Source organism: Gadus chalcogrammus, chromosome 8 (genome assembly GCF_026213295.1).
Source record: "Gadus chalcogrammus isolate NIFS_2021 chromosome 8, NIFS_Gcha_1.0, whole genome shotgun sequence".
NCBI lineage: Eukaryota > Metazoa > Chordata > Actinopteri > Gadiformes > Gadidae > Gadus > Gadus chalcogrammus.
Window position 1 is genome coordinate 22,501 of NC_079419.1, and position 10,530 is coordinate 33,030.

Below are 10,530 nucleotides of genomic sequence, written 5' to 3' on the forward strand. Positions count from 1 at the left end.
AAATTGCTCCAAATTTCTAGGGGATGTAGAGGGGACCAAGGGCTACCACTGGCACTATTCAGAATTCCCATGATCCAATAAAAAAAAAAAACGCTTCACTTTTAAACTTTAAAATCGAAATTGCAGTACCCAAAAAAAACGCCAGGGGCGCCACATTTTTTAAGCAAGTCCGCTGGGCCTAGACCTATCCGTGGGTGGTAAAAGAATTCCCATGATCCACTCGGTTCTCGAACTAGCTCAAAAATGCCGTTTTTCAAAAGTGGTAGATGGCTCTTAACCTAACCCTAACCCTAACCCTAACCCTAACCCTAACCCTAACCCTAACCCTAACCCTAACCCTAACCCTAACCCTAACCCTAGCGACAGACATCGCACGCCTCCTTACCTCTGACTCCCCATCTTCCCTTACCCCACTCTTCTATCTCTCTCTAACTCTATTCCCTTCAACATCCTATCACCCCTCTGCCCTCTGGGTTTGAGGTGTGAATAGGATATCAGAGAAGCCCAGACAGGCAGGGGAGGATGTAGCGACAGACATCGCACGCCTCCTTACCTCTGACTCCCCACCCCCACTCCTCTAACTCTCTCTAGATCTAAACTCCGTGGAGCACTAACGAGAAAAATCTCTCCTATCTTAAAACCAACCGAACAACATTAATGGAAAATCTTCCCCATCTTAACACCAACCGAATGATAAGAAATCTACTCTTTCTTAAAAAACCAACCGAGAAATACCAATGATAAATCTATCCTATCCTGAAAACCAACCGTGAAACACCAACGAGAAATCCATCCGGAAAAACGTCCTAACCTCCAACCTCATCTCGCTCTCTCTAATCCTATACCCTTTAACGTCCTATCACCGCTCTGCCCTCTGGGTTTGAGATGTGAATAGGATATCAGAGAAGCCCAGACAGGCAGGGGAGGATGTAGCGACAGACATCGCACGCCTCCTTACCTCTGACTCCCCATCTTCCCTTACCCCACTCTTCTATCTCTCTCTAACTCTATTCCCTTCAACGTCCTATCACCCCTCTGCCCTCTGGGTTTGAGGTGTGAATAGGATATCAGAGAAGCCCAGACAGGCAGGGGAGGATGTAGCGACAGACATCGCACGCCTCCTTACCTCTGACTCCCCACCCTTACCCCACTCTTCTCACTCTCTCTAAAACCTAAACCCTTCAACATTTAAAATTTAAAAAGTTCGATTTTAATCCCAAAACCTAATCTTTAGCTTTATTCCCTAAAACCCAACCCTAAAAACACTTTGTGTTTATTTAGAATAATATTGTTACTGATTTTAAACGCATAAACTGCCCCCACATAGTCACTAGAAAGCAGGATCTAACACACAAATTGAATAACCCTCACATAGCCACTAGGAAGCGGGATCAAACACCATTAAACAGGCAAGGAGGGAGGAACAATTACGTCACGTTGGCCACGCCCACTTGACCCTATAAAAGTCGACAGAGAGATTGGAGGGCAGAACACATAGCCAGGCACGCAGAGAGGTTGCATCTCGAAGTAGCTCTACTATATTTCTCTCACACACGTTAGATTTCATAGTTATCATTCCAAGATGACCAACGAAGGCGAAGGACAACTCTGAGGTAAGTATTTATTACTTTATTTAAAACTAAACTATATGTAATTGCTTGATGCTATGCTATGTATGAGGTACAGGTTATTTTGTAATTGTTTTAACATTTCCTGGGTTTATGCAATGTATGGAACAATTCTCTTTAGACTTCATCCCTACCACTTATCTAAATCTAAATCCTAACCTTAACCTTTAGCCTTATTCCCTAACCTTAACCCGAGTGGCTATCCCTACCACTTATCTAAATCCTGACCTTAACCTTTTAGCCTTATTCCCTAACCTTAACCCGAGTGGCTATCCCTACCACTTATCTAAATCCTGACCTTAACCTTTTAGCCTTATTCCCTAACCTTAACCCGAGTGGCTATCCCATCTTAACACCAACCGAACAAACAAAGGAAATATCTATCCTCTCCTAAAGACCAACCGAGTAACACTAAAAGGAAAAATCTTCCCTATTTTAACACCAACCAAACAAACCTTATAAAAAGGAAGAAGTTCTTGAGGAGTTATAGGACATTCCCGGGAGTTGATCGACCTCGGGAGGGCCTCCCTCAGGTGAGAGTGTCTTGTGATAACGGCCGAAACACTCGATGATCCTGAGGACCACAACTGATGACATGTCCTGCAATTCTTGAAGGGATTCTACAAATATAATATAAACCAAAACTTTAAAACAAAAAATAAAATCTGCCGCACAAAAAAACATTGAATAAATTCCAATATTAAATAACCAAACTACAATACGAATAACGCATCAACCTGGAAAAATCCAAACTGGAAAAACGAAAGCTCATTCTAAAGAACGGGTCAAAGCATATGAGGACATTAAGACCATGAATAACAAGCGCCGGCCAGTGCCTTGCCTTGGATCTCTATCCCAAACTGCGAAGTCGTCGGACGACGTGGGGAGATCCATGAGTTGTTTCAATTTACCTAACCCTAACCCTAACCCTAACCCTAACCCTAACCCTAACCCTAACCCTAACCCTAACCCTAACCCTAACCCAAATTGCTCCAAATTTCTAGGGGATGTAGGGGGGACCAAGGGCTACCACTGGCACTATTCAGAATTCCCATGATCCAATAAAAAAAAAAAACGCTTCACTTTTAAACTTTAAAATCGAAATTGCAGTACCCAAAAAAACCGCCAGGGGCGCCACATTTTTTAAGCAAGTCCGCTGGGCCTAGACCTATCCGTGGGTGGTAAAAGAATTCCCATGATCCAATCGGTTCTCGAACTAGCTCAAAAATGCCGTTTTTCAAAAGTGGTAGATGGCTCTTAACCTAACCCTAACCCTAACCCTAACCCTAACCCTAACCCTAACCCTAACCCTAACCCTAACCAAAAGTGGTAGATGGCTCTTAACCTAACCCTAACCCTAACCCTAACCCTAACCCTAACCCTAACCCTAACCCTAACCCTAACCCTAACACCTCAAAGGGCATTATCCCGCTTAACTCCCGCTTATACCAAGGTCACTTACCAACGGTGACCAAATTAAGACCAAATTAAGACCAAAAAAAAAAAAAAAAAAATCTCCATTTGGATTGGTTTTAAGTTATTTTCTCGGCCTAGGAAGGGGCTAGAAACATAATTCCTGCAGATTCAGGGTCGGACCGATCCCAGCAAAAAAAATAAAAATAAAACTTCACCAAACCAATTAAGTGCAATAACCGCCTCTCCATGCATTGTCAATGGGGGAAATCTATTTTGGGCAAAATGACGTCGGACTCAGTGCAGACTGACTCAAGGGGCTCTAAAACACTCTCCAAAAATGTTTTGAAGCCTCTACCTGTCTCCCTTCTATTTTTAATAACCTAAACATACGTCAATTAATTTGGATCGGTTTTAAGTGATTTTCTCGGCCCAGGAAGGGGCTAGAAACATAATTTCTGCAGATTCAGGGTCGGATCGAGCCCTGCAAAAAAAAGGTATCAAAAAAAAGAAAAAAAAAAAGAAAAAAAAAGAAAATAAATTTGATCGGTTTTAAGTTATTTTCTCGGCCTAGGAAGGGGCTAGAAATATAATTCCTGCAGATTCAGGGTCGGACCGAGCCCAGCAAAAAAAAACATTTAAAAAAAAAAAAAAAAAAAAAAAAAAAAAAACCCTTACCCAAACAATTTGACCCAGTGAATGGGTCATGACATGACTTGAGCCAACACAGACACCCATTCGACTATCAGACAACTTCACCAAACCAAGTAAGTGCAATAACAACTTCACCAAACCAAGTAAGTGCAATAACCGCCTCTCCATGCATTGTCAATGGGGGAAATCTATTTTAGGGGAAATGCAGCCATGGGCGGCGCCATCTTGAAAAAAAAAAAAAAAAAAAAAAAAGTGAATTTGCAAATTTCCAATCATCAAAATAGAAAAAAAGAAAAATTGAATGAATTAAAAAAAAAAAAAAAAAAAAAAAAAATTGAATGAATTAAAAAAAAAAAAAAAAAAAATTAATGAATTTTCTAATTAAAAAAAAAAAAAAAAAAAAAAGACCCGAAATGGCCTAAAACGTGCTCCTAGACACTTTCTGTGGGAACTTATTTTTTTACTAACAAATTGTGTTGACTCCACACTTAGAAAAAAAAAAAAAAAAAATGAAAATGGGATTTTCTATACCAAAACAAGCCACCAGGTGGCCAAAATTTTGCACAAAGGTCGGCCTCATAAAATCCTACAACCCAACCCCAACCATGATCCCATGATCCACCCCCTTCCCCCGTGAGGTCAATTTTAAAAGTCGTCCAATGTTAAAACTTGGGGCTCCAAATTGCTCCAAATTTCTAGGGGATGTAGGGGGGACCAAGGGCTACCACTGGCACTATTCAGAATTCCCATGATCCAATAAAAAAAAAAAACGCTTCACTTTTAAACTTTAAAATCGAAATTGCAGTACCCAAAAAAACCGCCAGGGGCGCCACATTTTTTAAGCAAGTCCGCTGGGCCTAGACCTATCCGTGGGTGGTAAAAGAATTCCCATGATCCAATCGGTTCTCGAACTAGCTCAAAAATGCCGTTTTTCAAAAGTGGTAGATGGCTCTTAACCTAACCCTAACCCTAACCCTAACCCTAACCCTAACCCTAACCCTAACCCTAACCCTAACCCTAACCCTAACCCAATTCTCTTTAGACTTCATCCCTACCACTTATCTAAATCTAAATCCTAACCTTAACCTTTAGCCTTATTCCCTAACCTTAACCCGAGTGGCTATCCCTACCACTTATCTAAATCCTGACCTTAACCTTTTAGCCTTATTCCCTAACCTTAACCCGAGTGGCTATCCCTACCACTTATCTAAATCCTGACCTTAACCTTTTAGCCTTATTCCCTAACCTTAACCCGAGTGGCTATCCCATCTTAACACCAACCGAACAAACAAAGGAAATATCTATCCTCTCCTAAAGACCAACCGAGTAACACTAAAAGGAAAAATCTTCCCTATTTTAACACCAACCAAACAAACCTTATAAAAAGGAAGAAGTTCTTGAGGAGTTATAGGACATTCCCGGGAGTTGATCGACCTCGGGAGGGCCTCCCTCTGGTGAGAGTGTCTTGTGATAACGGCCGAAACACTCGATGATCCTGAGGACCACAACTGATGACATGTCCTGCAATTCTTGAAGGGATTCTACAAATATAATATAAACCAAACTTTAAAACAAAAATAAAATCTGCCGCACAAAAAACATTGAATAAATTCCAATATTAAATAACCAAACTACAATACGAATAACGCATCAACCTGGAAAAATCCAAACTGGAAAAACGAAAGCTCATTCTAAAGAACGGGTCAAAGCATATGAGGACATTAAGACCATGAATAACAAGCGCCGGCCAGTGCCTTGCCTTGGATCTCTATCCCAAACTGCGAAGTCGTCGGACGACGTGGGGAGATCCATGAGTTGTTTCAATTTACCTAACCCTGCCAGAGCCCTCGGACCATCTGGTCTTTTTTGAACCCAAGTTGTCTTTGACCCCACACTAACCTTAAAAAAGGAACAAACAAATACCAACCTGGAAAACTTGAATGATGAGAAATCTATCCTGTCTTAAAACCAACCGAGAAATACTAACGATAAATCTATTCCATCTTAAAAACCAACCGAGCAACATCAATGGAAAATCTTTCCCATCTTGACACCAAACGAACGATAAGAAATCTATCCTTTCCTAAAAACCAACCGAGAAGTACCAACGATAAATCTATCCTATCCTGAAAACCAACCGTGAAACACCAACGAGAAATCCATCCGGAAAAACGTCCTAACCTCCAACCTCATCTCGCTCTCTCTAATCCTATACCCTTTAACATCCTATCACCGCTCTGCCCTCTGGGTTTGAGATGTGAATAGGATATCAGAGAAGCCCAGACAGGCAGGGGAGGATGTAGCGACAGACATCGCACGCCTCCTTACCTCTGACTCCCCATCTTCCCTTACCCCACTCTTCTATCTCTCTCTAACTCTATTCCCTTCAACATCCTATCACCCCTCTGCCCTCTGGGTTTGAGGTGTGAATAGGATATCAGAGAAGCCCAGACAGGCAGGGGAGGATGTAGCGACAGACATCGCACGCCTCCTTACCTCTGACTCCCCACCCCCACTCCTCTAACTCTCTCTAGATCTAAACTCCGTGGAGCACTAACGAGAAAAATCTCTCCTATCTTAAAACCAACCGAACAACATTAATGGAAAATCTTCCCCATCTTAACACCAACCGAATGATAAGAAATCTACTCTTTCTTAAAAAACCAACCGAGAAATACCAATGATAAATCTATCCTATCCTGAAAACCAACCGTGAAACACCAACGAGAAATCCATCCGGAAAAACGTCCTAACCTCCAACCTCATCTCGCTCTCTCTAATCCTATACCCTTTAACGTCCTATCACCGCTCTGCCCTCTGGGTTTGAGATGTGAATAGGATATCAGAGAAGCCCAGACAGGCAGGGGAGGATGTAGCGACAGACATCGCACGCCTCCTTACCTCTGACTCCCCATCTTCCCTTACCCCACTCTTCTCTATCTCTCTCTAACTCTATTCCCTTCAACGTCCTATCACCCCTCTGCCCTCTGGGTTTGAGGTGTGAATAGGATATCAGAGAAGCCCAGACAGGCAGGGGAGGATGTAGCGACAGACATCGCACGCCTCCTTACCTCTGACTCCCCACCCTTACCCCACTCTTCTCACTCTCTCTAAAACCTAAACCCTTCAACATTTAAAATTTAAAAAGTTCGATTTTAATCCCAAAACCTAATCTTTAGCTTTATTCCCTAAAACCCAACCCTAAAAACACTTTGTGTTTATTTAGAATAATATTGTTACTGATTTTAAACGCATAAACTGCCCCCACATAGTCACTAGAAAGCAGGATCTAACACACAAATTGAATAACCCTCACATAGCCACTAGGAAGCGGGATCAAACACCATTAAACAGGCAAGGAGGGAGGAACAATTACGTCACGTTGGCCACGCCCACTTGACCCTATAAAAGTCGACAGAGAGATTGGAGGGCAGAACACATAGCCAGGCACGCAGAGAGGTTGCATCTCGAAGTAGCTCTACTATATTTCTCTCACACACGTTAGATTTCATAGTTATCATTCCAAGATGACCAACGAAGGCGAAGGACAACTCTGAGGTAAGTATTTATTATTTTATTTAAAACTAAACTATATGTAATTGCTTGATGCTATGCTATGTATGAGGTACAGGTTATTTTGTAATTGTTTTAACATTTCCTGGGTTTATGCAATGTATGGAACAATTCTCTTTAGACTTCATCCCTACCACTTATCTAAATCTAAATCCTAACCTTAACCTTTAGCCTTATTCCCTAACCTTAACCCGAGTGGCTATCCCTACCACTTATCTAAATCCTGACCTTAACCTTTTAGCCTTATTCCCTAACCTTAACCCGAGTGGCTATCCCTACCACTTATCTAAATCCTGACCTTAACCTTTTAGCCTTATTCCCTAACCTTAACCCGAGTGGCTATCCCATCTTAACACCAACCGAACAAACAAAGGAAATATCTATCCTCTCCTAAAGACCAACCGAGTAACACTAAAAGGAAAAATCTTCCCTATTTTAACACCAACCAAACAAACCTTATAAAAAGGAAGAAGTTCTTGAGGAGTTATAGGACATTCCCGGGAGTTGATCGACCTCGGGAGGGCCTCCCTCAGGTGAGAGTGTCTTGTGATAACGGCCGAAACACTCGATGATCCTGAGGACCACAACTGATGACATGTCCTGCAATTCTTGAAGGGATTCTACAAATATAATATAAACCAAAACTTTAAAACAAAAAATAAAATCTGCCGCACAAAAAAACATTGAATAAATTCCAATATTAAATAACCAAACTACAATACGAATAACGCATCAACCTGGAAAAATCCAAACTGGAAAAACGAAAGCTCATTCTAAAGAACGGGTCAAAGCATATGAGGACATTAAGACCATGAATAACAAGCGCCGGCCAGTGCCTTGCCTTGGATCTCTATCCCAAACTGCGAAGTCGTCGGACGACGTGGGGAGATCCATGAGTTGTTTCAATTTACCTAACCCTGCCAGAGCCCTCGGACCATCTGGTCTTTTTTGAACCCAAGTTGTCTTTGACCCCACACTAACCTTAAAAAAGGAACAAACAAATACCAACCTGGAAAACTTGAATGATGAGAAATCTATCCTGTCTTAAAACCAACCGAGAAATACTAACGATAAATCTATTCCATCTTAAAAACCAACCGAGCAACATCAATGGAAAATCTTTCCCATCTTGACACCAAACGAACGATAAGAAATCTATCCTTTCCTAAAAACCAACCGAGAAGTACCAACGATAAATCTATCCTATCCTGAAAACCAACCGTGAAACACCAACGAGAAATCCATCCGGAAAAACGTCCTAACCTCCAACCTCATCTCGCTCTCTCTAATCCTATACCCTTTAACATCCTATCACCGCTCTGCCCTCTGGGTTTGAGATGTGAATAGGATATCAGAGAAGCCCAGACAGGCAGGGGAGGATGTAGCGACAGACATCGCACGCCTCCTTACCTCTGACTCCCCATCTTCCCTTACCCCACTCTTCTATCTCTCTCTAACTCTATTCCCTTCAACATCCTATCACCCCTCTGCCCTCTGGGTTTGAGGTGTGAATAGGATATCAGAGAAGCCCAGACAGGCAGGGGAGGATGTAGCGACAGACATCGCACGCCTCCTTACCTCTGACTCCCCACCCCCACTCCTCTAACTCTCTCTAGATCTAAACTCCGTGGAGCACTAACGAGAAAAATCTCTCCTATCTTAAAACCAACCGAACAACATTAATGGAAAATCTTCCCCATCTTAACACCAACCGAATGATAAGAAATCTACTCTTTCTTAAAAAACCAACCGAGAAATACCAATGATAAATCTATCCTATCCTGAAAACCAACCGTGAAACACCAACGAGAAATCCATCCGGAAAAACGTCCTAACCTCCAACCTCATCTCGCTCTCTCTAATCCTATACCCTTTAACGTCCTATCACCGCTCTGCCCTCTGGGTTTGAGATGTGAATAGGATATCAGAGAAGCCCAGACAGGCAGGGGAGGATGTAGCGACAGACATCGCACGCCTCCTTACCTCTGACTCCCCATCTTCCCTTACCCCACTCTTCTATCTCTCTCTAACTCTATTCCCTTCAACGTCCTATCACCCCTCTGCCCTCTGGGTTTGAGGTGTGAATAGGATATCAGAGAAGCCCAGACAGGCAGGGGAGGATGTAGCGACAGACATCGCACGCCTCCTTACCTCTGACTCCCCACCCTTACCCCACTCTTCTCACTCTCTCTAAAACCTAAACCCTTCAACATTTAAAATTTAAAAAGTTCGATTTTAATCCCAAAACCTAATCTTTAGCTTTATTCCCTAAAACCCAACCCTAAAAACACTTTGTGTTTATTTAGAATAATATTGTTACTGATTTTAAACGCATAAACTGCCCCCACATAGTCACTAGAAAGCAGGATCTAACACACAAATTGAATAACCCTCACATAGCCACTAGGAAGCGGGATCAAACACCATTAAACAGGCAAGGAGGGAGGAACAATTACGTCACGTTGGCCACGCCCACTTGACCCTATAAAAGTCGACAGAGAGATTGGAGGGCAGAACACATAGCCAGGCACGCAGAGAGGTTGCATCTCGAAGTAGCTCTACTATATTTCTCTCACACACGTTAGATTTCATAGTTATCATTCCAAGATGACCAACGAAGGCGAAGGACAACTCTGAGGTAAGTATTTATTATTTTATTTAAAACTAAACTATATGTAATTGCTTGATGCTATGCTATGTATGAGGTACAGGTTATTTTGTAATTGTTTTAACATTTCCTGGGTTTATGCAATGTATGGAACAATTCTCTTTAGACTTCATCCCTACCACTTATCTAAATCTAAATCCTAACCTTAACCTTTAGCCTTATTCCCTAACCTTAACCCGAGTGGCTATCCCTACCACTTATCTAAATCCTGACCTTAACCTTTTAGCCTTATTCCCTAACCTTAACCCGAGTGGCTATCCCTACCACTTATCTAAATCCTGACCTTAACCTTTTAGCCTTATTCCCTAACCTTAACCCGAGTGGCTATCCCATCTTAACACCAACCGAACAAACAAAGGAAATATCTATCCTCTCCTAAAGACCAACCGAGTAACACTAAAAGGAAAAATCTTCCCTATTTTAACACCAACCAAACAAACCTTATAAAAAGGAAGAAGTTCTTGAGGAGTTATAGGACATTCCCGGGAGTTGATCGACCTCGGGAGGGCCTCCCTCAGGTGAGAGTGTCTTGTGATAACGGCCGAAACACTCGATGATCCTGAGGACCACAACTGATGACATGTCCTGCAATTC